At 41.0% G+C, this 24,862-nt stretch overlaps 1 protein-coding gene across 1 annotated transcript in view; it reads right to left on the bottom strand.

Annotated features, from left to right (window-relative positions):
* DPP6 (dipeptidyl peptidase like 6) overlaps positions 1-24,862 on the bottom strand; it is a 1,008,238-nt gene that overhangs the window by 69,129 nt on the left and 914,247 nt on the right. The gene's annotated exons all lie outside the window — the stretch shown is intronic.

Here is a 24,862-nt window from a genome sequence, read left to right as displayed (position 1 = left end):
TACCAAACACCCCTTTCCTGGCTACCAGCAGCACTTAGAGCCTTTCCCAAACAATTCACCAGCCTCTTTGGCCTTTGGTTGTTCTCTGGTGTCTCTCTCCCCAGACAGTAAACTCCCAGAGCACAGGGCCCAACAGCCTTCACCCTTCTGAGCTGCTCATCTGTCCAGCAAAGCCCAGGGCTGCACGTTCAGCCCCCACCAGTAAATGGGACAGCCAACGTCCAGCTGAAGACTCTCGGTGAATGCAGCTTCCTTCCCTGTGCGAGTCCCCTGGGTGGTTTCACAATTTTGCTATCTTACTAGACTATGGGCTACCTGAGGGCAGGGTGTCTGTCTGCCTTACTCTGCATTCCAGGCACTCAGCCTGGCAAACAGTACATATCAAAACAAGACTTCTTGATTGAATTGTTAGATTCTTTGTGGCCTCACTAGGTGGTCTGATGTATTCAATAGAGATGGCAAGATTTATCCATTCGAGGGGACAGAAGACGTGGGACATTACCAAGTAGGTCACAGACCCCATAGCAGTTCTAGGCATAAAATAAAAAAAAAAAATAGAAGGTCCTTAAATGAATGTGCAGTGTTGTGGTGCCCTCTTGTGTCTACTGCTCCACGAGGGCTCAGCACACAGGTCTGCAGCTGGTTTGCGTTTTTCCTGTGTGCAGGAGAGAACAGGGTGGGGCTCACAGATTCTGAGTACACATTTGAGGAAAGAACCCCAATTCTAACCTGGGCTACGTGCCTTTGGGCAAGAAACACAACATGCCTTCAATATTCTCAGCTGCAGAATGGGTGGTGGTTTTGCTAGCGGGAAGGGAGAGGGTAAACTGCTTGTCTTTGTGAGCTGCTTCTAGGTTCCCAGTGCTGTGACTCTCTGAATACCTGTTAGGTGGAATCTCCCCATATGTCCGCAGTTTCCCTGAGGTCAAGGATGATACTGGATTCAAATGCGTATCATCACTCTTACAAAGGTCCTGGAACATGGTTGGAAAATTATTCTGGGTTCTCCCAACATCCAGCACACGTGTCTGCCACAGCCTTCCCGCACTCCACTGATACTTCTGTTAACTGTCACTCTCCCCCTCAAATACGAGGCCCTCAAAGGCAGGGACTCTGCTTAATCCTTCTTGAATCCCCAGCATCTAGTTAACTGCCAGGCATACAGTAGGTGCTCAATAACTGAAGGGAATGAATGATTCAGGTGAACGTCATAGTTTGCCTTAGGGAAAGAAACCAGGCAGGTGGCCAAGGTGCTTCCCCTGAAATTGTAATGACCCTAATTAGAAGTAAAAAAGCAGGTTTTTGCTTTGTCAATAAGACAGGTTGTATTTTGCTCTGCGAAGTCTCATAATAAATTATTTCACGTGAGTTTAATTTGGGATAAAGAAGTGACATAGACACTTTCACAATTGTGGAAAGAAGTGTCAAAATCTCAAGCTAGCCCGTTACTTGCTAGAGCTACATTCGTGTTGGCGACTTCTTTAAGCGAGAGTTCAGAGACCAACTGTCTGACAAGAAATGAGTACGTGAGACTCAGACGCGGGGCCGGTTCTCCAGTCAAATGAGCAGCTGGTGAAATATAGCAGCGATCGAGGGACTCCCAAGCTTTTGTAGTTCTCTTATAATAAAAAGGAAAACTTGATTAAAACTAATAAATTGTATCCACACATACTAAATGGAAAAAGACTAATCCGAATTTGTGAGAAGTCTGATTTCAAGAGATTGTTAAAAAGACATAGTACTTTCTAATTTTCAAGGACTATTTTTATCGGATGGAATTGCTCCCTGCGGAGATGAGAAAATTGGTGACATGAGAAATTAGTGCAGCAATGCAAAGATGATGTTCAGAAGTAGTTTTCTTAAGCAGACTTTATATCCCTTTATCAGCCTCTTCTTTTGTTTTTGCAAGCAAGATTTTTTTTTTTTCTTTTTAAATTTCTACACAGCTCTGCCTAAATTCTCAGGAGCTGTAAATCAGAGCATCTGAACTGGTGAGGTTTCATTTCACTGCACTGTGACATTTACGAAGAAGCTCTGGTGGCATAATGGTTAAGCACTCGGCTACTAACCGAATGGTCAGCAGAATGAACCCACCAGTTGGTCTGTGAGAGAAAAGACCTGGTGATCTGCTCCTGCGAAGATTTCTGCCTAGAAAACCCTATGGGGCAGTTCTACTCTGCCTTACACAGTCCCTATGAGTCAGAATTGACTTGATGGCACTCGACAACAACAAATGACATTTATGGGTGCTCAAAATATCCACCCAAACCACCCAGAGTCTCATGATTATGGTTCCTGACTGTTGTTTGAAAAGCACTTAGTAAAAGGTTATCGGTAGAAATCTCCTTAGTGGATGATCATGGAGTAGTCAGTCTTCTTTCCTCCTGTGTCATCTACTTTATGGATGGAGAGTTCTCTGGTTCTTTCTATAAGGTGAGTGGTAAGGAGAGGGCACGCAGCTTCAGACCATGAGGGAGAGTGTGCCATGAATAGCAGGTAACTGGCATGGGGCACTTAGCTTTGATGGTTATAGACAGTAATGGGGTCTGGGGTGTAGAATCCTGGAGAGATTGGTTCCTAGCCCAGGGAATCAGCTCACTGACATTAATGCTCATGTAACAAAAGGACATTAAGGCTGGTCTGAAATGAAGGAACTCATGTTTGTGGCATGAACTCTTGGGCTGTCTTTGTTGATGGGTGGAAATGTTAACGCAGCTCCTCTTCACAGCGTGTTGTCTGGTATACACCTGTAAGGTATCTTTAAAATGTGAAAGTCAGAGTCCCTGGGTGGTGCAAATGGGATGGGCTTATTTGCTTGGTTGGAGGTTTGAGTTCACCCAGAAACACCTCAGAACAAAGGCCCAGGGATCTACTTCCAAAAAAAAAACAGCCATCGAAAACTCTATGGAGCACAGTTCCACACTGACGCACATGGGATCACCATGAATGAAAGTCAGCTTGAAGGCAACTGAGTACTGGTTTTGCTTTATATAGAACAAATAAATTGTGAGAGGTAGCCTCACACTGGTGCCAAAACAAACAAAACCAAAAAACCAAAGCAAACAAACAAACAAAAAAAAACCATGAGGAAGCATGGGTACAAAATAATATAACCGGTAGAACCGAATTTCACATTCTCGTGGACTCTAGACTTTCTGGACCCATGGAGGGGGATGAACTCCTGAAGCTCTTGCCCTGAGGTAATCTTTAAACTTTAAACCAAAAATATCCCCTTAAGTCATCTTGATCCGAACAACAGTTTAGCTTAACCAGTAAAAAAGAGCAACTTGAAAGATTGGATAGGAAATTTAGGGGGCGGTTAAGTTTATGTTAATGAGGGAGGAACATCTCAGAAAAGGGGGGTGAGAATGGTTGCATAACTCAATGTAATCAATGTTACTGAATTGTACATGTAGAAACTGTTGAATTGGTGTATGGTTTGCTTTGTATAGTCTCAAAAACAAAAATAAATAAAATTTAGAAGAAATAAAGGCAAAAGTATAAAAATAAAAAAAAGAAGGAAACCTAGAAGGAAGTTAGAAACGGTATCGAGTAAAGCACTTTACAGTATCTGCCACACCCTGGCACAGCAGTTAAAGCTCTTAGCTGCTAACTGAAAGGTCAGCAGTCAGAACCCACCAGCTGCTCCATGGGAGAAAGATGTGGCAGTCAGCTTCTGTAAAGATTACAGCCGTGGAAGCTCTACGGTGCAGTTCTACTCTGTCCTGTAGGGTCACTGTGAGCTGGAATTGACTTGACCGCAAAGGGTTTTAACAGGCCATGCCCTAAAGGGAATGGGAATTGCCCAAGTTACTCATCTGGGATGAGGAAGCTCTGGCCTTTGGGCCAGGCCTCTAAGAGTCTAGACAGGAGTGTGCTCCTAGGGGGTGGAAGAAAAACAGTCTCTGGCCCAGGGAGGCAAGCTGAGAGTTAGACAACAAGCCAGTATAGTAGGAAACCCCACTTGAATGGGCTGGTACCTGAGGGCTCCTAAGATAGCCACATCTAAATGCCACTGTACAGGAAGGTCTCTTTGTGGCTGTGGAGTGTAGTTGTTAACAGCACAGACTCAGGAACCAGACTGCTGGTTCCCTGTTATTTCCACACTCCCCCCTTTCACTTATTCCCTAGTCTTTGGTAGGTCCAGCTTTGTCCGTGCCAAAGTGGTTGACGGTGGGGAGAGGGGAAGGAAGAAGTAGCCCCTCCCACATGAGGCTCTCCCTCCACTGCTAAACTTGCGAAGACTAGAGTATTGTATTGTTTTATTATAAATGCCCATCAGCAGATGAATGGATAAATACAATGTGATACATACACACTGGGATACTCCTCAGCCAGAAAGAGAAGTCCCGATACATGTGACAGCGTGGATGGAGCTTGAAGGCATTATGCTGAGTGAAATAAGTCCATCACAAAAAGAGCGATATTGTATGTCCTCACTTAAATAAAAAGACAAGGACAGGCAAATGTATAGAGACCAAAGTTTGTTAGTGGTTATCAGGAGAAGGAGGGAGAAAAAAAGGGGCAACTGCTTATGGAGCACTGAGTTTCTGTTCAAGGCAATGAAAAATCTGCATTAATTAAGGGTAATGGTTGCCTAGCTGATTAATGTAACTGTTGCCAATAAGTTGTACACCTGTAAAATGCTGAAGTAACAAATGTTGTGTGATATATATTTTTACAAAAAAAAAAAAAGCAGCTGCAGAGGCTGTTTATGTACAACCAAATACCTCATGGGATTTGGTTTCTTGGTTTGGAGATTTAAGGTCATGTTTTCATGGACATACCAAGTAATCAGCCTAATATAGTTTTTAGTGCTTCTGTTCTACGTCCTAGTTCATTGTGCAGTGCCTGGGGTCTTCAAAACTTTCAAGCAGCCATCTAAGGATTAACAGTTGATCTCTATTCATCTGGAGCAGCAGAGGAAGAGGCAGAGTCAGGAACAGGAGAAGGATATGGAATGTGTGGCTAACTGCCTCCACGAACAACTGTTTCCTTTGCCATGAGATAACAATTGGATGGTGCCTGGCTACCATTACTGAACATTTGATCAACGACTCTATAGAAGAATCCTGATCAAAAGGGGAAAAAATGCAGACAGAATTCTAAATTCTCATAGAATCCAGGTTTTCTGGAGTCATTGCAGCTGGATGAGCCCCTGAAACTACTGACCTGAGATAATCTTTAAATCTTAAACCAAAAATATCCCCTGAAGTCTTCTTTAAACCAAAAAATAAGTTAGCTTATTTAGTAAAGAATGTTTGCCTTGAACATTCTGCTCTTTTGAAGAACTGTGTATATGGGATCAAAGCAATAACAGGAGCTCAAAAGGTCAGAGAGGAAGTTCATGGGACAGTGAGTTCATGATAATGGGGAAGAACAAATTGGAAAAGGTGGGCAAGAATAGCTGTATAACTCAAAGAATGTAATCTGTCACTGAATTGTACATGTAGGAATTTTTGAATTGGTGTATGTTTTGCTGTGTATACTTTCAATAACAATTAAAAAAAAAAACCGATTGGGCTGCTAAAAGTGTTTGAAAACCGTGACCTAGGAATTTAAATTAATTATATTAGGCCAAAAACATCATATTAGATTTTTAAGAGTGTGTTACAAAAGTGTTCACCCTTTAAAAGGTATTGGAGAGTTATGTAAAGTTGTCGTTAAATTTATATTTTCCTATCAATAAATACCAATAATTAATGGGTCACTATTCCCATTACTTTGGAGCCCTGGGGGTAATGGTTAAAATGCTCAGCTGCTAACTGAAAGGTCAGCAGTTTGAAACCACCAGTGGCTCCGTGGGAGAAATAACCTAGTGATTTGCTCCCATAAGGATTACAGCCTAGGAAACCCTATGGGGCAGTTCTACCCTGTCCTATAGGGTCACTGTGAGTTGGAATCAACTCGACTGCCACAACAACAACATTCCCGTTATTTGTGCGCTTGGACCTCATTTTCCCTCACCTCCACCCACCTCCTACCAGCACATTGACACTTCCCTCAATTTGCTGAAATCATCTAGACTATTTTCTAGCTAATTTTTAAAAACCACTTCTAAAGTAGGAATCTTTACTTAATAATTGCATTATATTTTATCCAGTGATGATTTAACATTTTAAAAGGTTTCATTAGCTTCTGTGCCCATCGATGCCTCTTATTTCCAGTGTGTTCCTTTTTCCTTGCTGGATCATTTTCTTTTGCTTAAGTGCATCTGTGTGCAATTTTTCCAGAGAGGATGTGTGAAAGGTAAATTCTATGTATTTGAATATGCCCAAATTCCTTTTCATGTCCATTTTATGGACAAGAGCTTTGTGGGTGCAAGATGACATGTTAGAAGTCATTTTCCTTCAGCAGCATCTCATGGTCTTTTCTCCGTTGCTTCCTGGCCTGCTTTTCTAAAGCTGAGAAATCTGATACTAAACAGTCTTGGGGGAAAAAAAAAAAAAAACTTGTTTTTATTTTCTTCCTGTATTCTTATATAATTTCTAACCTCTGAATTACCAAATTTCATTAGGACATATTTACCTCTAAGTCCTTATTGAAATTCTCACATGATATTCCATAGGTTTTTCCTAGCCAATGACTCAAAGCTCAGGGGAGATTTTTCTATTGTTTCTTGGCTTCTTTTCTTCACGTTATTCTCCCCAGTCTCTCCTTCTAGAACTAATGCAAGGCAGATTGGATTTATGGGGTCTCTCTTTCATATTTCTTAAGATTTCCTTGAGTTTTCATCTTTGCCTAGTTGCATGGTCTTCTGGGAAATCCTTCCCTTGATTTTCCAGGTTGCTCTGTGGCATTCTTCTGCTCACAGTTGTGCACAAACAAGGGCACTTTTGAGACCACTCAAAAGGAGGAGGGGCATGAGCAACAATGAATAGGCCTTACTGCTCTACATGAGGCATCACTCAGGATATCCTTGAGGAAACTGGGGTATACTATCACCCTATCTATTCAGTCCTTGTTTTCAACTTCATTTTTTTTTTATTTTGGTAGGTATATTTTCAAGTCTCAAGCACTTGGCTTACTTCTTTTTCACAGACGCCTGTTCTTGTCCTGAGGGCAGATGTGGGAGCCCACACCTGACAGAGCAGGGGACAGGCAGACACCCCCCCAAATAAACACTGCCTCTCCGCCCATCATCTGCTTCAGACCCCAGTCTCTGCTCCCTCTCATCTTACGGTTGCTCCAGAATTATTCTAAGAAAACAACTTTTTTGTTAGTTTTGTAATCATGTCTTTCACCAGTTGCGTTACATAAAAACTTTGGCTTTCACTTTCAGTTTGATCCATTTATATTTACTGTGGTACAATGGGTTTCTCTTATATGCACTTTCTGGCTCTGGGTTTGTAATTCTTCCAGAATGATCAGTCAGGCCGCAATCTTGCAAGTGAGCGGTCTGTTTACTACCTGTGTAAGTGGCTTGCAGGAATGAGTCGATTTACTAGCTGCATAAGTGGCTTATAATCTACCCAATAGGATTGAGTGGCTTATGGGTCCACCTAGGGGATTAATCAGTATTTGGTCAGTTGGGTGGGCCATACCTTGAGATTGACAGGGAGTCTTCCTACATAAAGGACCAATCTCACAGAGGTTTTTGGAGATCTCATGGCTGTCAAGAGTGAAGTGCATTCTTTGGACCCAGGGTCCCTGTGCTGAGAACCTCCTAGCCCCAAATAAAAAAGTTGTAATATAGGTTGGGGCCCTGGTGGTACAGTGGTTAAGAGCTCAGCTGCTAACCAAAAGGTCGGCAGTTTGAATCTGCCAGCTGCTCCTCGGAAGCTCTATGGAGCAGTTCTACTCTGTTCTACAGGGTTGCTATGAGTTGAAACTGACTTGACGGCAATATATATATTTTTTTAATATAGGTTGAGTGCTGTAATACCAAAGATGGAAACAGATGGTGAGCTTATCAGCCAATGGAGAGGGATGGCTGGGGTGGGCTAGTTGGCCCATAGAGAGAAGCTGGACACCTCCAGGCAGGAGTTAGCCAATGGAGTTGGGCAGCCCCATTCAGGGGTTACTTGCAGAGGCTTGGAAGATCCTATGCAGGGGGTCTTCCTACAACATGGCAGAGCCAGTGACACCAGGCTCAATGAGGCCCAACAGCAGAGCAGAGCACGGTGGGAGCTGTGTGGGTCTGGTAGCATGGCCAGAGCCAGAGGCAATGGGGATGTGAACACAGCATCTGACCTGAACAGCAGTGCACCTTCCTAGTGACGTAAGCATGGACTTGCATAATCTGGGAAACAGTAAGCTGGGGCTCCTCCTTTGAGACGCAAGCAGGTTCCTTTCCTACAAAGTGAGCTGTGTGCAGGGAAGCAGGATCGGTTCACCATAAGTAATCTGTTCCTATTGTTTACCATTTGCTTTCTATAAATAGTAATAATGGCTTTTACTTTGCCAACACCGTACACGTGTCTCGTATTTACGGCTTGATGATACCGAATGAATGTGGCACCCAGGAGCAGTTAGTGCTGCTGGATGAAGTCTTCATTCCTGGCAGTCTTATTGCTGCTTAGAAGTCTGATGCTGAGCCTGCCTGTGTATGCAATGCTGATAGATAGACTAGACGGACATTTACTTTTCAAAAAGTCTTCACTGTTCTTGTCTGCTGGTGGCCCCTTTCCTGGTGGCCCAGTGTTGCTATTTAGTTTTTAGTTTTATATTTCTTCTGTCATTTTAGTTAGAAAAGAAGAATGTAGGTGCTCAGGAAGCCATTTTGAACAGAAATATTTTTGAGGAAAGACCACTTTAAAGTTTTAAAAATCAAAGGTGTCACTGATGACTAAGGTGCACCTAGCCCAACCTGTTCTTTTTAATTGCCTCGTATGTATGTGAAAACTGGACATTAGAAAAGGAAGACAGAAGAAGAACTGATGCATTTGAATTGTGGTGTTGGTGAAGAATATTGAATATACCATGGATTGCCAGAAGAACGAACAAATCGGTCTTAGAAATACAGCCAGAACGCTCCTTAGAATCAAGGATGGTGAGACTTCTACTCACTTATTTTGGACACACGGTCAGGAAGGACCAATCACTAGAGAAGAACATCATGTTTGGTAAAGTAGAGGGTCAGTGAAAATGAGAGAAACAGTCAACGAGATGGGTTGACACAACAATGGACTCAAGCACACGAGCGACCGTTGAGACAGTGCGGGACCGGGCGACACTTCTGCTACATATAAGGTCGCCACGAGTTGAAGTTGACTCGATGGAAACTAACAGCAGTAAGAAATCAGGAGCAAAATGGATTGGTTGGAGAAAGATCTTGGTGACAAACTGACCAGTTAAAAAGGGCTTTTACCACCTAGAGTAAAAGGAGTGGAGAGATTCTAGAGGTATTATTCATTGGACTGAATTTTATAATTTATTTTTTAATGGCCATTTCAAGTTAAACACTGTCAGGACATGACCTCTCGTTCTGCAGCAAGGTGTCAACACTGCTTACACACCTACCTAGGGCTGGGCAAGGTGTCAAGTAGGAAAGAGAGAAGTGTCCTTTCCATTGGAGAAGACTGTACGGTTGTTATGGAAGAGTAACCTGGCTCCTATCAAGTGCTTTTCTTGGGGTCTGGCAGAATTTACTGCTGAGTTTACATCTTCCAAAGTATTTATATAAATTACACTAATGATATCGCCTGCCTTGAGGATCCCTCTCCTTGTTCTTGGTACATGCAGACTTAAAGGGAATAGCTTCAAATATTTGAGACATTTAACAGATGTTCCTGCTTACAAACATACTAGCAATGCTCAGAGGAGCCTCCAACCTGGTTCTAAACACTCACTTGGACAAATTAAAAATTAAAAAGGGCAGCCTTGGTCAATGCCATGGAAACTTTGAATAAGAGATGTCTAGGTAGCTTGTAAAACCAAAGGACTTGTTCTCAATTTTTCAAATCTTGCTGTTGGGAATTGACATCACCCTTTGTGCTCGAAGTGATTTTGTCAATGAGGCTGGAGGTGACATATTATTTTTCTAGCTCTGAGGCTACTTATGTACAGTTAGGTGTGCATAATTAGTGCATAATTTAAATAGAAACAGAATATTTCACTCCTACTTAAGGTCAGGATTTAAGGGTACATCTGCACAAGTGGCTCGGTTGGCACCCTGAAGGCGCGGAGGAGCTGGTGCTGTCTTCCCCCTGATCCAAACATTTCTGACAGACAGAGATAACTTTCAGTCACAAATCTAGGGCCACAACCTTCTCTTGGGAGAATTTCTGCAGTGGCGTCAAGGTGTGCAGCCATTTGCACTCCTTCTCAAGGTACGTCTCTTCACAAGCGCACATTTCTGTCCTCTGAAGCGATGTGCTGCCATTTTACGTGCTGACTGTGATGCTGTATGGATTCCTCTCCTTTTAACAAGTATCTGTTTTAATTGATTCCGCAGTACGAGATGAGTTTCCGGATGAATCTCACACCCTAAAATATAATCTATCACAGAAAACATGGTGTATTCATTTCCTAGGGCTGCCATGACAAAGGGTCACAAGCTGGGTGGCTTAAAATAGCAGACATGTATTGTCTCGCAGTTCTGGAGCTGCATGTCTGAAATCGAGGTGTTGGCAGGGCTGTGCTCTCTCTGAAGGCTCTAGGGGTGGATCCTGTCTTGCCTCTTCCAGCTTCTGGTGGCATTCTGAAATCCTCGGTATTCCTTGTCTTATAGCTTCATCACTTCAATGTCCGCCTTCTTTATCACACAGTGTTCTCCTGTCTGTGGGTCCATATCTTTTTTTTTTTTTTTTTTTAATAAGGACCCAGTATGACCTCATCTTAACTAGTTGCATATACAAGGATGCTAGTTCCAAATAAGGCCACAATCTGAGGTTCTGGATGGACATGCATCTTTGGGGGACACTCTTCAACCCAGTACATATGGTACATGAAATTCCATCATTAAAGATTTGTTTATTTTTGGGGGGATGTTACCAGATGTGAGAAATGCGTGGCTCATGGACTACCACTTGGTCCCGGATATTGCCATCACTCATGATGACATTCTTTCTCACTGAGCCTGGAATTGGCCTCAAAATTGTTCCCATCCATAGCACTGCAGCCAACAACCTCCAATCAGGTGGAGTTGGTCTCCAAGGTTGAAACTCCTTTTTCATCTCTGCCTTATTCACTGCTCTGCTGTGACTAACATTCAAGGAGTGACATAACACACCAACACCTTAATGTGCATTTTCCCCAATAAATTATGGCAACCAATGACAGAATGGAGCTAGAACAGCTGGGAACACTGGGCATCTGAAGGAATAAAGGCTAAGAAGGGAAACGCCACAGAAAGAGGAATCATCAGCACCAGCTGTGCAGGGGACCTCTGACATACAAACTTTTAAAGTTCCCAGCACTTTATCTCCAGCCTAATCAATGGTTGATTTAATGTTCTCTGACTCTGGCACCCATGGTCACTCCTGGAACTTTCTAACCTTCCCGTGTAAGCACAGACCCAGGGCTTCTAACACCAGGCATGGTGACATGTAAGAACGCCTTTTCACCCTTGGAAATTCACTGTAAGGGATGCTGCTTAGTTAATGTCATAGAAGTTAACCATCAGTGGTCTTGGTCCTGAAGTTTTCTTTCATTTTGTTGTTGTTGAGCACATGCACAGCAAAACATACACCAAGACAACAGAGTCATATGTACAATTCAGTGACACTGATCATATTCTTGGAGTTATGTAAGAATTCTCACCCTCCTTTTCTGAGTTGTTCCTCCCTCATTAACACAAATTTGCTGCCCCCTAAGGTTCCGATGTAATCTTTCATGTTTCTCTTGTCAATTTGATCCCATATAGATAGTTCTTAAAAGAGCATAACGCTCAAGGAAGACTTTTTTTACTAGTGAAGCTAAACTATTGTTTGATTTTAAGAAGACTTCAGGGGCTATTTTTGGCTTAAGGTTTCAAGATTATATAATGGTTAAGATTGCGTGTCAGCTTGGCTGGGCCATGATTCTCAGTGTTTTGGCAGTTGTATAATGTTGTGATCACTTCCCTGTTGAGATCTGATGTGATCACCCCCATGATAGAATCTGCTGTGAGTAGCTAATAAGTTGAAAGGGAGTTTTCTTGGGCATGTGGCCTGTATGTGGCAAGGCTCTGGGGCTTTTGCTCGTGCTGGATCCTGCAGCTGGCTCCTGTCCATCTGACCTCCAGTTCTTGGAACCTTAGCTAGCAGCTTACCTGTGGTCTTGCCTGCCAATCTTGGAATTCATCAATTTTCTCAGCCTATGAACAAGAACCCTGCTCTCCAACCTGCTGATCTTGGATTTGCCAGCGCCTGCAGCTTCGTGAATCAGGAGAAGCCTCCATCCTGACTCATGGACTTGGGACATTCCAGGCTCTACAGCCATGTGAGCCATTTCCTTCATATAAATCTCTCTCTGTATATATATATTTATGGAAACCCTGGTGGCGTAGTGGGTAAGAGCTATGGCTACTAACCAAAAAGTCAGCAGCTCAAATCCACCAGGCACTCCTTGGAAACGCTATGGGGCAGTTCTGCTCTGTCCTATAGGGTTGCTATAAGTTGGAATCGACTCAATAGGGATGGGTTTTTTAAAAATGTATGTTTATGTGCTCTGGGTATATGCTTTACTGGTTTTGCTTCTCTGAAGAACCCATCCTAAGACAGATCTCAGGGCAAAAGTTTCAGCGAGAAGCCTCTAGTCTGATCCATGTTCCAGCCTCTATAACCACGTGAGCCGTTTCCTTTTATGTGAATCTTTCCATAGAGATATTTATACACTTTACTGGTTTTGCCTCTTTAGAGAACTCAGCCTAAAACAAGCATGTATCAAGACTTCGTTTCTCCTACTGGCTGAGTAGTATTGCATTGTATGTGTGTGCCACATTTTATTTATCCATTCATCTGTTGATGGACATTTAGGTTGTATTTCCACCTTGTGGCTATTGTGAATAGTGCTGCAATGAACATCCATGTTCAAATCTTTGAGTCTCTGCTTTCAGGTCTTTTGGGTATATACCTAGGAGTGGAATTGCTGGGTAGTTCTATTTTTAGGTTTTTTTTTTTGAGGACTTGCCACACTGTTTTCCACAATGGCTGTACCATTTTGCTTTCTTACCAGCAATGTATAAGGGCTCCACTTTTCCCACATCCTCACCAACATTTCTTGTCTACTTATTTTTTATCTTAGCCATCTTGGTGGGAGTGAAATGGTATCTCATTGCGGTTTTGATTTGCATCTCTCTGATGTCTAAAAAGGCTGAGCATCTTTTCGTCATGTGTTTGGTAGCCATTTGAATGTCCTCTTTGGTGAAATGTCTTTTCAAGTCCTTTGCCCAATTTATGATTGGGTTGTCTTTTTGTTATTGAAGTTTTATATATATTTTGATTATTAGATTCTTGTTGGATATATGGTTTCCAAAGATATTCTTCCAGTCAGTAGCTAGTCTTTTCACTTTTTTGGTCAAGTCTTTGGATGAACAAATGTTTTAATTTTTATAATGTCCCATTTATATACTTTACCTTTTGCTATTTGTTATTATATTAGATAATCTATTGTTAAAAGCTTGGCCTGGCAGCATTGCCTCTGCTTTTTCTTATGAGAGTTTTATGGTTTTAGTTTGCATGCTTAGTCTTTAATCCATTTTGAATTTGTTTTTGTGTATGGTGTGAGGCATGGATCCTGTTCCATTTTCCTACATGTGGAAATATAATTTTCCCTGACTATTTATTGAAGAGACTCTTCTTTCCCCATTGAATGGACTTAGGAGCCTTGTAAAAAATCAGTTGACCATAGGAGATGTGTGGGTTTATTTCTGGACTCTTGATTCTATTCTATTGATCTATATGTCTATTGTTATACCAGTACCAGGCTGCTTTGATTACTGTAGCTGTATACAAACCAAAACCAAACCCACTGCCGTTGAGTCTATTCCGACTCACAGTGACCCTATAGGGCTTCCAAGGCTGTAAACCTCTGTGGAAGCAGACTGCCACATCTTTCTCTTGCCAAGCTGAGGGTGGTTTTGAACCACTGACCTTTTGGTTAGCAGCTGATCACTTTAACTAGCTATGTAAAACAAAAACAAACAAACAAAAAACACCCAAACCCATTGCCAGTGAGTTGACTCTGACTCATAGTGACACTACATAGTATGTTTTAAAATTAGGAAGTGTTAGTCCTCCTGCTTTGTCCTTCTCTTTCAGCATTACTTTAGCTATTTGGAGCCTCCAAATTCCATATAAAGTTGAGGACTGGTTTTTCTATTTCTGTAAAGAGGGTTGTTGGAGTTTGATTGGGATTGCATTGAATCTAAAGAATGCTTTGAGTAGTACCGACAACTTAACAATGTTAATTCTTCCAATCCATGAACACGGAACATCTTTCCATTCAGCAGTGTTTTATAGTTTTCATTGTATAAGTCATTCACGTCCCTGGTTAGATTTGTTCTTAGGTATTTTAATCTCTTAGACATTATTGTAAACGGAATTGCTTCCCCAATTTCCCTTTCAGATTTTGCATTGCTGGCGTAGAAACCCAACTAAGTCTTGTACGATGATCTTGTACCCTGCAACTTTCCTAAATTCTTCTGTTAGCTCTATAAGTTTTCTTGTGGACTCTGAGATTTTCTATATATAGGATCATATCATCTGCAAACAGAGATAATTTACTTCATTTCAATCTGGGTATCTTTTATCTCTTTTTCTTTTCTTATTGCTGTAGCTAGGACATCTAATAAAATATTAAATAGAAGTGGTGACAGCAGGCACCCTTGTCTTTTTCCCAGTTTCAAGAGGAAAACTCTCAGTCTTTTTCCATTAACTATAATGTTGGCTGTTGCTTTTCATATACACACTGAATCATATTGAGGAATGTCTTAGTCATCTAGTGCTGCTATAACAGAAATACCACAAGTGGATGGCTTTAACAAAGAAATTTATTCTCTCACAGTCTAGGAAGCTAGAAGTCCAAATTCAGGACACCAGCTCCGGGCGAAGGCTTTCTCTCTCTGTCAGCTCTGGGGGAAGGGAGGTCCTTGTCATCAAGCATCCTCAGTTGAGGAGACTCTCAGTGTAGGGAACCCAGGTCCAAAGGATGCACTATTCCCTTTGCTCTTGTTTTTGGTGGTATGAGGTCCCCATGTCTCTTTGCTCTCTTCTCTCTTTATATCTCAAAAGAGACTGATTTAAGACACAATCTAATCTTGTAGATTGAGTCCTGCCTCATTAACATAACTGCCTCTAATCCTGCCTCTTTAACATCATAGAAGTAGGCTTTACAACACATAGGAAAATCACATCAGATGACAAAATGGTGGACAATCACACAATCCTGAGAATTATGGCCTAGCCAACTTGACACAGGTTTTTGGAGGACACAATTCAACCCATGACAAGGAATTTCCCTTATATCCCAATCTTTTTTAGGGTTTTCACCAAGAAAGGGTGTTGAATTTTATCAAATGCTTTTTCTGTAGCCATTGAGATAATCATGTGGTTCTTTCTGTTTGTTCTATTGATGTGATGTATTATGTTGATTGATTTTCTAATGCTGAACCATCCCTGCATTCCTGGAATAAATCCCACTTGGTCACGGTGTATGACTCTTTTAATATACTGGTTTTAGATTCTTTTTGGTAGTATTTTGTTGAGAATTTTTGCCTCCATGTTCATAAAAGATATTGGCCTGCACTTTTCTTTTCTTGTGGTGCCTTTGCTTGTTTCGGCGTCAGGGTTATATTTGCTTCATAGAAGGAATCAGGGAGTATTTCTTCCTTCTTTATCTTTTGGAAGAGTTTAGACAGTATTGGTGTCAATTCTTCTCTAAGTGTTTGGCAGAATTCTGCAATGAAGACAGGACTTTTCCGGGGAGAAATTTTTTGACTTTTGATTACTGATTCAATCTCTTCATCTGTTATGGGTCAGTTGTGACTGTTTCCACTTGAGTCAGTTTGGGTAGGTTGTGTGCTTCTAAGAATTTGTCCATTTCACCTAAGTTTTCCAGGTTGTTGCCATATAATTGTTCACAATATTTTGTCATAATTCTCTTTAATCCAGTTGTAATGTCCCCTCTTCCATTTTTTATTTCGGTTATCTGCATCTTTTCTTTTCTGTGTCAGTCTACCTAAAGATTTGTCAATTTTATTGATCTTTTCAAAGAACCAATTTCTGGTTTTATTGATTCTCTACTGTTTTTGTTTTTAATTTTATTTATTTCTGCTCTGATCTTTGTTATTTCCTTTCTTCTAGTAGGTTTAGCCTTAGTGCTCTTCTCTTTGTAGTTCCTGGAGCTGTCCAGTTAGGCTGTTAATTAGATCTTCGTACTTTTTTTAAGTAGGCACTGATTGCTATAAGTTTCCCTGTGAGTACCGTCTTCACTGCATCCCTTAAGTTTTGTTACGTTGTGCTTTCACTTTTATGAACCTAGGAAATTTGATTTTTCTTTTGATTTTTTTCCTTGCCCATTGGTAGTTTAATAATGTGTTGTTTAATCTCCATATGTTTGTGTCTTAGTCATCTAGTGCTGCTATAACAGAAATACCACACGTGGATGGATTTAACAAAGAGAAATTTATTCTCTCACTGTCCAGTAGGCTACAAGTACAAATTCAGGGCGTCAGCTCCAGGAGAAGGCTTTATTGCTCTGTTGGCTCTGGAGGAAGGTCGTTGTCATCAGTCTTCCCTTAGCCTGGGAGCATCTCAGCACAGGAACCTCAGGTCCAAAGGACATGCTTTGCTCCCAGTGCTGCTTTCTTGGTGGTATGAGGCCTCCATATATCTCTGCCAGTTCCTCCCTTTTATATCTCAAAATAGATTGGTTTAAAACACTACCTAATCTTGCAGACCTCATCAATATAACCACCGCTAATCCATTTTATTACATCATAGTGGTAGGATTTACAACATATAGGGAAATCACATCAGAAGATAAAATGGTAGAAAATCATACCATCATACAAGGGAATCGTGACCCAGCCGAGTTGACAGATATTTTGGGGGGACATAATTCAATCCATGACATTTTATGTATTTTCCAGATTTTCTTTCTTTTTTTTTTTTCCTGTTACTGATTTCTAGTGTTACTCTGTTGTGGTGAGACAAAATACTTTGTATGATTTCAATCTTTTAAAATTTATCAAGACTTTCTTTGTGACCTAAAATGTGGTATATCCTGGAGAATGATCCATGTGCACTGGAATAGAATGTATATTATGCTGTTTTTGGGTGGAGCGCTCCATACATGTTTGTTAAGTCTGGATGGTTTATAGTGTCATTCAGGTCTTCTGTTTCCTTCTTGATCTTCTTTCTGGATGTTCTGTCCAATACTGAAAGTGGTATATTGAAGTATCTCACTATTGCTGGACGACTATCTATATCTCCCTTCGAGTCTATCAGTGTTTGTTTTATATTAATATATTTAGGTTTATTGATGTTGGCTGCATATATATTTATGATTGTTAAATCTTAATTGATCTTTTATCATTATATAATGTCCATTTTTATCTTTTCTGACAAATTTTGTCTTAAAGTCTACTTCATCTGATACTAAGATTGCCACCTCAGCTCTCTTTCAGTTATTATTTGCATGAAATTTTTTCCATCCTTTAACTTTCAACCTTTTTGTTTCCTTGGGTTTAAGGTGTGTCTTTTGTAAACAGCATATTGTTGGATCTTCTTTTTTTTTGAATCCATTTTGCCACTCTCTGCCTTTTGATTAGAGCATTAGTCCTGCATCATCCTCATGATCACCGGCATGTTCGGGTCCATTGTTACGGCTATTGTGCCAATCCATCTCACAGAGGGTCTCTGTCACCCTCGCTGGCCTTCTGCTTCATTAGATATGATGTCCTCCTCCAATGACTGATCTCACCTGATGATGTATCCAAAGAAAGTCAGTTGGATAATGTTCTGAAGTGATCCATAGGTTTTTTATTTTTGGAAACAGATCACCAGGCCTTTCTTCCTAGTCTTAGTCCAGAAGCTGTGCTGAAGCTTATTTGCCATGGGTGACCCTGCTGGTATTTGAAATGCAAATGGCATAGCTTCCAGCATCACAGCAACAAGCAAGCCATCAGAGTATGACAAACTGACAGACAGGTGTTGGCAGGTACTTTAGTCCCCCAGTTTTCAGGATGAGGAAATGGAGTTAGCAAGGCTAACCAACATGCCCAAGGTTATAAAGCTAGTACATGGCGGAGCCCAGATTCTAACCCAGGCCTGTCTGATTCCACACTCTATAGCTATCAAGTATGGTGATTTACTATCTCTCCTGATGCTGACAGTGATGAAGGAGTCACTCACTCTATTTTAAATTTGGGTCAGTATATTTTGTCTTGATTCTACTTCTTTATTGAAGCTTGTTTTAATAAATTAAGCTGCTAAATCTATGACCCAACACATCTTAAAGACTGAGAACTAGCTCTCTTAACAATTTAACAAAGATAAAACCAAAACCAAACCCATTGCTGTTGAATCGATTCCGACTCATAGACTGAAAGAGGGGTGGAGTTCCAGAGCTGGCCCAGCTTGCACTAACACAGATTATATCTTTCTCCACTCAGGACATAGAACCATTATTAGAACCATTATTTATTTTTAAAAATACAAAAACGTTTCAGTAAGAGGCAGCAAATGCCTGATTTATCCACGGATCACATTTTTCCTGGTGGAGTTTTGACATTGATTAGAAACAAGACTGATTGAGCCCATTTGACAAACTTGAAGGAAAATGAATCATGCTTTTGTGATGCAGTTTGAAGAGCAGAAATCCAGTTCTCTAAACAGAGGCTATGATTGTAAAACTAAAGTTATGTAAATGGGGCACTTTGTTCAGTGACTCGTGGGGTAAAAGTTAGCTCAGGAGGAGAAAATCCTGCTTAACTTTTCAGAGCATCCTTGTAACTTAAGTATTAATTTTGCTTTATGACATGGAAGAAGAGTCCTGGAGAAAATCTATACTGAAACTGCCCTTCTCCCTCTAATATTCCAGAATTATCTTTCGAAAGACACGGTTGCATCATGTCGCCCTCCTCAGGGGCCCCTTTCGTTCCCTCTAGTGTGTGGTAAATTTGGTAAAGGTGGTCCTGGGGCAAAGTGTGCTGTGGCTGCCCTTGATTTTGTGTTCCAGAGAGCTCTCTCTCCCTTCTTTCTCATTCAAACAGGTGATGTGGGTTTGGGAACAGAGGTTAGTATTTTTTCTTTAAAGGTGGTGTCATGGATTAAATTATGTCCCCCACAAAATATGTGTTATCAATTTGGCTGGGCCATGATACCGGGCATTGTGTGATTTTCCCATATGTTGTAAAGCCTACCTCCATGATGTTAATGAGGGAGGATGGGCAGCAGTTATGTTAGTGGAGCAGGACTCAACCTACAAGGTTGGATTGTGTATTGAGACAATCTCTTGAGACATAAAAGAAGTGAGCAGAGAGACAGGGGGACCTCATACCACCAAGAAAGGAGTGCCAGGAGCAGAGTGCATCCTTTGTACCCATGGTCCCTGAGCAGAGAAGCTCCGAGTCTGGGGAAAGATTGATGAGAAGGCCAACAGAGAGAGAAAACCTTCCCCTGGAGCTGATACCCTGAATTTGGACTTTTAGCTTACTTTACTGTGAGAAAATAAACTTCTCTTTGTTAAAGCCTCCACTTGTACTATTTCTGTTATAGCAGTTCTAGATAACTAAGACAGATGGGGTTGGGCTTATCCAGGATTAGAAGGTGGACACCACAGGGCCATGGTGGGGCGGTTTAGGCATTTCCTGTTCTGGGCCCCCCTAGCTGTTTACAACAGCTGTGGAACAGCTCTCCTCTCAAGCCTCAGCCTGAGGGGTGAATCCACAGCCATGTCCACACTGCCTGGGTGATCTCACTGTTTCTGATTCACCACTTCTGGGTGAAGAACTTTTGAAGAACAAATAGGAATTTATTAAGTGGTCAAAGATAAAACATGGAAATATGAAATAATGTGCTGAGTTTAAACAAACACGTAAACAAATTCACTGCTGTTGAGTTGATTCTGACTCATAGCAATGCTGTAGGACAGAGTGGAACTGCCCCGTAGTTTCTAAAGTTGTAAATCTTTACAGAAGCAGATTGCCACGTCTTTCTCCCATAGAGTAGCTAGTGCCGATGTTTCAGTTAGCAGCTGAGCACTTAACCGCTGTGCCACCAGTGCTCCTTGTGTTGAGTTTAGGGAACACCAAGTAGATCTATTTGTGCTAGAGTGTAAATTGCAAGGAGTCAGCGATGAGAATATAAATATCAAATATTATATTGTAAGGAAATTGCTGTTCATATTGTAAAGAGCTTGACAAATAAGTTGTTGTTGTTAGGTGCCATTGGGTCGACTCCGACTCAGGGCGACCTCATGAACAACAAAATGAAATGCTGCTGGGCCTACGCCATCCTCATAATCTCCAGCGTGTTCAAGTCTATCATTGCAGCTATTGTGCCACTCCATCTTACAGAAGGTCTCTCTTACCCTTGTTGGCCCTCTGCTTCACCAAACACAATATCCACCTCTAGGAATTAACCCCTCCTGATGTTGTATCCAAAACAAGTGAGTTGAACAATGTTCTTTTGTGACCCACAAAGTTCTCACTGGCTAATTCTCAGAAGTAGATTGCCAGAGCCTTTCTTCCTAGTCTTTCTTAGTCTGGAAGCTCCACTGAAACCTGCTCACCTGGGATGACCCTGCTGGTATTTGAAATACCAGTGGCCTAGCTTCCAGTGTCCTAGCAACATGCAAGCTACCACTGTACAACTAACTGACCTACTGGTGGTGGAGATAAATATTAGGTATTTCTATTATTATCCATCACACACAGTCACTGAGAAGACCACTAAGCATGTATTAGCTTTGCATATCTCAGAAAATCATTATAAAAGGTTAAATCATACAAAATATTTTAGATATAGCTGCCTTCACTGCAAGACCATAGAGAGCTGGAAGGAGACCTAAATCTTTCTGTACTAAGTGCTGGGTGTGTTTATACAAGGTTCTGCTTAATCTGGTTACCGGTGAACCCTTCTGCTAGGATCCAGCAATCACCTGAAACCCACACCTTTTAAGTTATGAATACTCATACCGAAAGATGGACTGCAGCTAGGTATTGAGAATATACAGGAATTAAAGGCATTTCTGAGCCTTTGCTTACTTAATCTACTTTTAACATAACAATATGTAAAGGTGTATAAAATAACATGCATTTCAAGTTTTACTAATTTAACCAACAACTTAAGAAAAACAAAGAAATATAAAAATGGCTAACCCTGAGACACCATAGAAGATATGTTAATGAAAACTTAGAGGAGAAAGTACATGGATGTTAAGATTAAATGAAGCTCTACAATGATGAAGATGAACAGAAAATACTGGGAAAAAATAACTGGACAGTAGAAGAACAATATGTTAAAGGACTAATGAGATAGAGGTACTGGTCGCAACTGACGATGATCCACCATGATACAGCTACAAGCCTGCGCACTGCTGTAAGGTGAGGGGACAGGTGGCTGCCAGATAAATCTGCTGAAAACTGTCACAATAGAAGGGCCACCAAAAGATAGGAAGAATGATCAAGTTCATGTGGGGCTGTCGCAATTTCACAGTTTCACAGCTGTAGGGGTCTCCCAAATCTGATACCCAGCCCTTAAGTACTAAGTGGTGTTCCTACTTCTGCTCCCTCTGGTTGGACATCCATCATCACTGGGTGGTACCCACGCTGTCCTATTTGCTAAATCCTTTGGCCATCTTCTCTGCCTATACCCTGACAAACTGAACCGTGCAATTACTTATATGATAGGTCAGTTTTTAATGTAGGAGAATTCACAGATTTCCCTTTCCCCAATTCATCAAACAGAGTCCTCTAAAGGCCAGTACATTTTTCCTATCCCTAAAAAAGGTTTTTTTTTTTTTTTTCTTTCTGGTTGCATCTGAGAGGCTAAGTTAATCTACATAAGTGCTGCAGGAGGAGAAGAGGGGAAGGAAACAAGGGACTCCAGGGCTGGGGATGAAGAAGTTATTTTCGTCAAAGGTTTCCTAGAGTATCTCAGAGTGGCTTTGGGGCGTGGAAGAAATAAATGGGAGAGGAAATGGAAGTTTAATAAATGTTGCTGTGGACTACACATTTGGATCCACTGAGAAATGTGGGGAAAAATAAAATTATTTAAAAACGATTTGGGGATATTAAAGTGGGCTCCCCAAATGCACACGTCTACTAGATTGATTGTGACTCGGAGGCTGTAAGATAATTTCACCAAATAAGCTCAGAGCGTTCCTTGTATATTGTTTATGCTCTAACTTCTTGGACTGCTTTTCCACATTCTACATCCTACCTGCCCTTCAAGGCTTATCTTAAATGCCACCTCATCCTTGAGCTTTCCTGGATTGTTTTCCATCAACAAACATCTCAAACAATCCAACTAGGTGTAATTACTTTCTCCTTTGAAACTTGATAACAATCCACCTTTTCTTCCCTTATGGTGATTATCACCAATTCTTGTGGTATATTTGGGCTCCTGATCAACTTTCCTTATCACAGGATAAGGATTCAGCTGTTATGGGTCTTCTAGGCCCATTATCTCTTGTAGCCACTTCCCTGTCTCCAAAATTATATGCTGTTGTCTCCTCATTCATTCTCTGGAATTTGTAGATGTATGCTTTTAAAATAATTCCCTCTTAAAAATGGGGTTTTGATTAGGTTTTGGGAGAGGTTAATTGAGACATTCAAGTTACTTTAACTAGAAAATAGATTATTATAGAAAATTTTCCAAAGAGCAATTTTGTAGAGAAGAGGTCTAGTTTGTGCTTACCTTAAGATAAGGCAACAGGCAAAGTATTTAAGTAGGTTTAAAATGATTCAGAAAATCTTGGGGTGATAACTCTATGGTCAATTAAGACTCCAGTTTCTTAATCAATAAAATGGAGGAAGGGTATAGAGATTGGATGAGACGATTTCTGATGTCCACCTCTGTTTTTCAGATTCTATGATTCTCTGAGACTATTAGTGAGGATTCAGGCATGTGAGGGAGGGACACTGGTCCTTTCTGAAGTTGAGAACATGAGGGTTCTCGATGAGCTGGGTCAATCGTGCGCCTGACCTGGGAGGCTATACTTATGTGCTTTGTCTCTGTTTTACCTTAAAAGTCACAACTGAGGAGCCATCTCTTCACACTCTTCATTTCTCTTCACAGATCACAATACAAATAGCTTTATAAATATAAAATGTCCCCAAACTCTTTAGGATGTAAAGAGAAAAGTTATTTCCCCCTAAGGATGAAATGCCTGCCGGCAGATTGGAAATTTGCACGTGAACAACTGCTCAGTGCTCTCCAAACACACTTTGTCCAAATAGCTCCCCAACATGGGTGCCGGTTTTATATTCACCATATGGGGAATTAAAACTTCCTTGACTGAATCCAGGGCCATAGATCTCCTGGGAGAGACTTGTAGATTTCAACCCAGAGCTGGAGCTCTATGGAAAATGAGTAACACAAGACTGCCATTGTTAGAACAGGGCCATCCAGTCTAAACTTTGGTTTGAGAAGATCCTATACAACTTAGCAGGGAGCTTCTGATCTCCAAAGGGAAGCAGAGAAAGGATTTGTTAACAAAATAAGATACTGGATTCTGTGAAAGGTCAGCACACGGAGAAAGCATTAGTAAGAATTAGTAAAAATCTAAGAAATCCCAATCTAAATTGTTCACTTAAAATCACACATCTTAAAGGCCCTCTAGGTCATTCTCTGCTTTCTGATGAGGCCATATTTAAACCTACTTCTAGTAAATGAGAACCTACCCTCTTTTAAAGATCTCCCATGACAGAGGTTCTATAACCTTTACTTTTCTCATTCAATCATTCTTGTTTGGAAAGTTCTTCTTTAAATCTTATTCAATTTATTACTTTTGTATCTTGAAGCTACTTTCTACGAGATAAGATTTCAAGTCTCTGAGGCTCCCACTGTGTCTGATGGTCAGATTTCCAGTTTTTATACTCTATAGATCTCTGTGTCTCTTGAAGATCATACCGGTGAGAGATATCACCGGCCTTGCGATCAAGAGACCCCAATGCTAGTCTTGTCTGCACCACTAGTTCACTGTGGGTTGGCAGAAATTCACCTTCTATCTGGCCTCAGGATTGTTGATTAGAAGATTTTAAGTTCTTTCCTCCCACAGCATGCCATGGTTTCAGATTCTTGGACATCTGCTTCCTGGGCAGTGCAGGAGAGACAGGGTAGGAGCTGGGTACAATAAACGTCGAGAGGACAGACGGACTAGAGATGCATTTCAGACGCTCCCCCACTTCAACTGTCTCTCCACTACCTTGGAAGATATCTGGGGCTGAACGTGTGATTGAGATGCAGAATCTTCTTCCTGTTCTGTGGTTTATCATCATTTTAGATAAGAGTGATATTTAGAAGATGAGGTCATGAACTACTCACTTGCTAGCAAAGACTAGCAAAGATGTTGCTCTAATTAAAATTACTTACTCTCCATCTATGAATTCTAGGAGAGAAGCTATAACTGAGGAGTGTATTGCTCCTGACCTCAACCAGTCTCCATTTATAACATGTCTTTATTTGAGGTGAGCTCAATAGATCAAGCTCTTCTTTGAGACATATTTTGTTATGACTATATTTATTTTTACTTACTTTTTCATGGGTTTATGTCTTATCTTCCAAGATATAAGGACAAGATGCAATGACATCTCTTTGTATTCACTATAGGACATGGCCAACTATATTGCGTATGCTGATTGGTGTGATCGAGGGCTTGCTGAAATTTGGGATAAATCCTCAATGGATTGGGTCATATATAAATATTTTTTGCTGTCTGAGGCTTTTTCACATAACCCCAATCCTTAAATATTATTAAAACACTGTTCTTC

This window comes from Loxodonta africana, chromosome 22 (genome assembly GCF_030014295.1).
Source record: "Loxodonta africana isolate mLoxAfr1 chromosome 22, mLoxAfr1.hap2, whole genome shotgun sequence".
Classification (NCBI taxonomy): domain Eukaryota; kingdom Metazoa; phylum Chordata; class Mammalia; order Proboscidea; family Elephantidae; genus Loxodonta; species Loxodonta africana.
This window is presented reverse-complemented; position numbering and strand designations above follow the sequence as displayed.